Source organism: Zerene cesonia, chromosome 3 (genome assembly GCF_012273895.1).
Source record: "Zerene cesonia ecotype Mississippi chromosome 3, Zerene_cesonia_1.1, whole genome shotgun sequence".
Classification (NCBI taxonomy): domain Eukaryota; kingdom Metazoa; phylum Arthropoda; class Insecta; order Lepidoptera; family Pieridae; genus Zerene; species Zerene cesonia.
In genome coordinates, this window is record NC_052104.1 from 9,274,489 (window position 1) to 9,281,798 (window position 7,310).

Sequence of the window (7,310 nt, forward strand, 5' to 3'; positions counted from 1 at the left end):
GTGCATGTTTGATATGTATCGGTTGTCTAGAGCGGGCTCATGGTGCGCCGAATCTGTAACAAATATATTTTTTTTAATTTAACATGAAAAACCGTTTATATCCAAACTATTTAAAAACTTTTTCGATGCTAACGTTTGTCCTTTCAACAGCTTTACAAATTTATAATAATACATGTATTTTTACCTCCAATTTCCTCCTTTCCACACAAAATTCAATCAAATTGAAGAAAAAGCGCTTAAAGCAATCGACACAATACTATTCACCCCAAATAACTTACATTGTACGAGAAAATTAAAGTTGTAATTCGCTGGGGTTACATTTACGTTGGAAAAGTAACGGAAGTCATAAACCGAGCGGGTTTCCGCAAAATGGCGGCCGGAAGCGTCTCGAGAGTCTGTTTCCGGTAGCACACATCCGAAAGTGCTTTGGCAGTTCTAAAAATTTTCTTTGTACCGCACTATTTAGGTTAGTGATGTTTTTCTATACATAAAAGTACGACTTAAAATGTCTGCTTGCATTTTTTTATAAGTCATTTTCCCGTCGGCTTTCGTTGAAGTTTTCATGTCCTAATGCTTATTTGTATTTCGGATATATATTTTGTATATCTATGCCTAAATCTTAAAGTAACTTTACGGAGACATCTCTTGAATTTATTTAAAGTGAATGTGTTATTGTTATTATAAAACAAAACTGAACTTTTATAACAAACAAACCACACTACAATATAAAAGCGTATTTGAAAGGACAGTGTTTTGATAATTGATAACAAAATCTTAATTCATTGAAGGTGATATGGTTTGAAGTTTGTTGTATTGCCAGTAACGTTCCACTAAATTTATTAGTTGGATAATGGATGTTTTAATTATTCCAATTTGACATTTCAAGTTCTCCTATACAGCATTTTAAAGTATCCACGTAGCGATTCGAATATCACAAACTTTTACAATTAAATCATTCTATAATTTGTTTTAACATTTTTAGCTTAAATGACAAATGTCAAAACACTTCTATTGTATATAAATATTTAACTGCATTTGATTTATTGTGTATAAGGTTTATTTTCTATCTAATATAATAATAAATAACGATTACATGTTAGTCATGGCCAATATAAGCATTTGCAATGCCCATTAAGTATATTGCGTAGAATTCAATTACACACCATTTGAAAATATATAAAAAAATATATATTACGTATAACCTCCCTTCCTATTTCAATAAGATCTGTTTAAAAATTCATAGAAACATCAATTATCCGCCATCTATCTAACATCATCCCCTTCAGAAGTAGGTTAAACATTGCAAGCCGCAAAGCGGAAAACGACAAGTAACAGTTAAGGCTTATATAATTCCGCCGCCCGCCCTAAAGGGATGAGGGCGCAATGGGTTACACCGCAAAAGCTTACGTGAAACTCCCTGCGTTTGACTTGTTTCTCACATTTTTCTCGCTTAAAATAGTTTAACGCTATCCTACTACTATTATAAAGGCCAAAAGTTTGTATGGATGTATGGATGTTTGTTACTCTTTCACGTAAAAACTACTGAACCGATTGCAATGAAATTTGGTACGTAGATAGCTGGACAACTGGAATAACATATAGGCAACTGGAATAACAACGGGTGAAACCGCGGGGCACAGCTAGTATATTACAAGGCAAAGTCACTTATCTGTCACCCGCCTAAGTCCGTATCCCGTACGAATATCGTGATAAAAAGTTGCCTATATGTTATTCCAGTTGTCCAGCTGTCTACGTCACATCACATCATTACAAACTTTCGCATTTATACTATTTATCTGTCTATTCCTATGTTTGATCTTTAAAACTATGAAAGGGGTTTGATTGATTTTTTAAATAGATTAAGTGATGAGAAAGGTTAATTGGATGCGTGCGAAGCCGAGACGGGTCCCTAGTTTGGTATAGAAATTACGAATGTATAACAACTTATGTGACCGATATTTTTAATTGGCCGTTTCTGATGGTAGCATATATTTTGTATTCAACGTTTGACGCAGCTATGAGATATATTTTGATAGGATGTTTTATTTATATTTGAGTTAAGATTAAAAAAGAAAAGCGTCTTTAGTTGATTGTATGGAATTTGTAGATTGCTTATTATAAATAAATAGAATTATGCTTAAATAATTATTAAAAAACATTATAGACAGTATAAGGATTGTGCATATGAGATACAAAAACAGTGAGAAGAGTAAATAAAATCTATTAAAGCGACATACTGCGCTACAAGTAACATATCTAGTACAGTAGAGGCCTAAATAAATCAAAGCTTCTAGAAATAGCACTACATTATATTTCCATGAGGGACCTCTCTCTCTAACACACATAACAACAACCACCCTCTCACTCGCACACATTACGTAATCACCCTATTACATAAGTGCACAAAAAACTAAAAACTCACTCGAGATTAAAATTTTTGAAAAAAGAACACTATTGGAATTAAAAATAACGGCTAAAATTTAGAAATAGAATTAAAATATTGACCTTTGTTTTGTGTAGGCGCTAGCTTGGCACACCTGGTGTCCGCAAGCCCAGACTGGCAGGCTTCGAACAAGCTTCATCGAAGCCTCCGTCGTCATGCGCAGAACCTCGGCCGCTGATTGGCCGCTGAAGAGCTGTGACGTCACGCAGCGCCAGCCAATGGGGTGCTCCTGAAATTCATGTAGGTATAGCTGATGGGTCGATCGCTAAAAATAGGCCTGAGGGCACATACTCCGCTCGATATGATCATAATGGTTCATCCTCTATGTGCTAAGATTTGACGAACGGTCGTGGTCTATTACAAATTAGATTACTATTTGAAAACTTCCATCTCTTTAATAAAATAAAAAAAAAATTAAAAATACTAGGCGCTGTATCTCTATTATTTAAGAAGTGTTATAAATAAGGTAAAATTATATCATATTTAAATTTAATTATTCAAGTTCACTGATATTTATTTATTATCTGGTAAGACTTATAAAATGTTTCTTAAAGAATTTCTCAACAAATGTATTATTAAAAATAGGTCTTAAAACCTACCTACTGAAATAAAGACCTCATTTATATAATGCATATTTCAAACATAAGTGCTAATCAATTTATGTATAGAAGCGATTAACTATAAAAGTCCAATTTAGGTCTACTTAACACATAAACATAAATAACATTATATTATTAGGCTGATTTTATAAAAGGATTTTTGTGTATAGAGATAGTTAGGAAGCTGAAGTGGGCTACTTTTTGCAGCGGTGATACATCTCATAATATATCTCATCAAAATTTCTTAAATATAAACAAAACATAACAAAAAATAAGCAACGCACCTAACTTATACAGATTTTATCTAGTTTAATAAATATGAACCAATTTCCAAATGACGCCCATTGCTTTATTTGGATGGTAGGATGGGTGTAGTCATTATAATCAGTTTTTTGAGTTATTTATAGTTTGTGGGGACTGAATCCAAAATTTCGCTGGTTACATTGGTTGGTTTCTACGCGGTAATTGCTGTTATAAATGTGATAACGTATAACAATAATTTGTAAATTCAAGTATTAATAAAATTTAAATGTTTATTTTTCATAAGAAGTTATAATATGTAGAAGTGACTTCATGTAAAAATCCTTACATCATTGTTTTTCATAACATTCTCGATAGTATAAGTTCGTTACCGTCTTAGCAATCGATTAGTTTACCAGCCACACCGCACACATTAACTTTTAAGTAAAATAATAAAAACCTATCCAATATATTGTAAGTAATAAAAGATTATTCTCTTTCTATAAATAGTTTAACGCAATTTGGCTAAATACACTGCTTTCCATTAAATAAATACAAATAAATTTACTAGCAATTATACCATTTTTTATTAAACTATCAGTTCGCCTCGACTTCGCTCGTGGGACAGAGTTTTTTTTTTATGTCATAGCGGGCAAATGAGCTGGTGGTTCGCCTGACGGTAAACGATCATCACCGACTATGATAAGGAAAGGATTGATGACTGGAAAGAAGGTATGGACTGAGAAAGGCGAGGAGCAGGAAATAGGCTCCGGCTCCCCCACTCACCGTACGAAACATATTAGCAAGCTATTATTTCACGCCAATTTTCTGTGAGGGTGTGGTACTTCCCCGGTGCGAGCTGGCCCAATTCGTGCCGAAGTATGCTCGACTGCCACAATAAAAAGTTCCTAAGATTAGCGCGTCCAAACAAACAAACTGTCCAACTGTATATTAATTTACTTGTAAACTATTTTTTTTTTTTTATGTCACAGTCAGCAATGGAGTTGGCGGGACGCCTGATGGTAAGCGCTATCACCGCCCATGAACATTTGTAGAGGCGTAAAGTCGATTACAGACCTTACGCCTCTACAAATGGATTACCGACTTTAAATTGGGAAGGGATTAAGAAAGGATTGGCGAGAGGAATAAAGGAAAGGACTGGGAAGGGGAAGGAAAAGGACATGGGCCTCCGGCTCCCCCACTCACCGAACGAAACACAGCAGAATGCTATTCCACGCCGGTCTTCTGTGGGGGTGTGGTACTTTCCCGTGTGCGAGCTGGCCCAATTCGTGCCGAAGCATGCTCGACTACCACATATAAAAATACTATATAATAATAATGTAGCCACCAATGGCACAGCATTAGTAAATATGCATAAAAATCTACAAGGACCTGCCAAAACAACACAGACTTTCAACAAAAGGGGCGGAGCGGCATTTGAATTGCAAATGAAACCAATCGAGTGACAATATCGAACCATCGGAATTATAATTAGAACTTGCTCTAATGTGGACGAAGAAAGGATAAGTCTGGTTGATTATAATGAGAATACGTAATACGCTTAATTAAAGAATGCGTTTTTCTTTCATGATAAAAGCGATAGTTGTATAATTATAGCTATTGCACACGGCTTGGCACGCGTTAAATTCAGAGTAAAATCTCCTTCTCAACCTTCTTTCTGTGATATTATACATATAAAATATAAAGACCGCCTCCTTGGTACAGTGGTTAATGCGTGAGCGTAGAATAGAGGGGTTCTGGGTTCAATTCCCGGTGGGGACGCACAAAAATAATGTCTCGATCTGGCAGGCTGATCACCTACTTGCCCGTAAAGAAAATCGATCAGTAAAACAGATGTACATCATCTGTCCCATACCACACTAGGGGACACGGGACTTCACTTTTTATATATATAACCTTCCTCTTGAATCACTCATAACTACCTTCCAATTGTCGAAGAACTCTTTTGAACGAATCATTTTTTTATTTGAAAGCTGATGCCTTAAGTATAGTCCCATTTAAATATTGCCTCTCTCTGACGGTTCAATCCGTTTATCTTTTTGTTAGAAATATTTATTAGATGGAACATGCGACTTCGCTCGCCATATACTCGGTTAAAATGTATGTGTGTTTATCCAAACTATAATCTATGTCTGTATCAAATTTCATACAGATCCCAACAGAGGTTTTTACGTGAAACAATAACAAGCAAGCAGTAAAAAGCAGTGGTGGCTCAGTGGTGAGAACCTCGGACTTCAAAATCGATAAGTCGAGGTTCGAAACCGGGGCGAGCGTGCAGGAAATAAATTGATTTTTCAATTTATCTGCACATATGGATTACATCACCACTGCTTAAAACGGTGAAGGAACACATCGTGAGGAAACCGGCATGTCCAAGAATCAAAAGTTTGACGACATGTGACATCTGCCAACCCGCACTTGGCCAGCGTGGTGGATTATGGCCTAAACCCTCATAGGAGGCCTGTGTCCCAGCAGTGGGAACATATATGGGCTGATGATGAATAACAAACATCCATACTCTCTCACAAACTTTCGCGTCGATAATATTAGTAAAATACCATAAATTTTCTTTACATCCAATTAGTCAATCAGCATGTCTACATCCTACCTCACCAATTTAGTTTCTTTATATAAAAACCTTCTGTCGCCTACCCAAAGACTACCATTTAAGAATTAACGTAACCGTATTAACCTTTATTTTACTGCAGCATTATTAAAATAACATAAGAATATTAAAATAAGTAGTACTATTTATACTATATTAAAATATCATGTGGCTACTACATTTCGACTGATAAATCAATCCAACTAGGGAAGTTTTTTACTTTAAACATTCAAACATTGAGGGAGATTTTTATGGTGTTTAGGAAGACTTTAGACTAAATTACATTAATAATGAATAAGTGGCACCCGAAGGACTGGGTTAATGTATATCTATAGGGCTTATTTTATATCTTGCCATACGGTAGATCGCTCGAGTATTAGTCAGAGGCAAAATATAAGTAAAAATGAAAAGTATTTATCGATAAAGTATGTCACGTGACACAAGGCCGTGGCTGGAATGTTACGATTATATCGAATTTTTAATATTTCTTAACGCAATTATAATTATATCATTAGCCGCTAGCCTGGCTCTTTCCTCTTTGACCTGGTGAAAGAATGGCTAAAGATCCTAGAATCTTTCTTCATTTTAACATGCTTTTATTATATAATATGTTTGTTTGTTTACAGACTCCTTTAGATTGATTTTGACCCACTTAAAATGAATGGAGATTTAATTCAAAGTGTGTTTGCTTATCAAGAATCAGTTATAATAAAATAATTACATTTGTTTGTCTTATTAACCTGATTAGGATCGCCATGCTAAAATAATTTCCTTTCGTATCTATGCACATTTGAAAGTGAGACAATTTAGTAGATTTTATCATTGAAGAGTGTTAATCAAGTTCTTTTTTAAAGTCACTATGTTTTTAATATTACATTTACAAGTTAACTGAAGTTGCATTCATTACATACTCTGCAATTATTAAATCGTAATAACTTAGTTCTTCAGAACAGCAGATTGTTTAAATATTCTAATTTCATAAGCCATACATAACCCTCTAACACATTAACAACAAAACTTACCTGAAAACGTTCAATAATTCTTATTTCCAAGCATAAGGAATGTAGTTTTATAAGTTGAAAGTTGTGCTCCATTGCGCATGCGCGGTTGGATCGATCCATAACACCTGTACCGATGAGAGAGCTTGCGAGGCTCATATTCTAAGACTAGACCACTTGTATATTTGGTTAGTGTATTTTCGGCACATTGAATTTATGCCAAATAATACTTATTAAATCCATCAATAATAATATCCTACTAATATTATAAATGCGAAAGTTTGTGAGGATTGATGTATGTGTATGTTTGACACTCTTTCACGCAAAAACTAGTGAACCGATTGCAATGAAATTTGGTACGTAGATAGCTGGACAACTGGAATAACATATAGGCAATTTTTTGT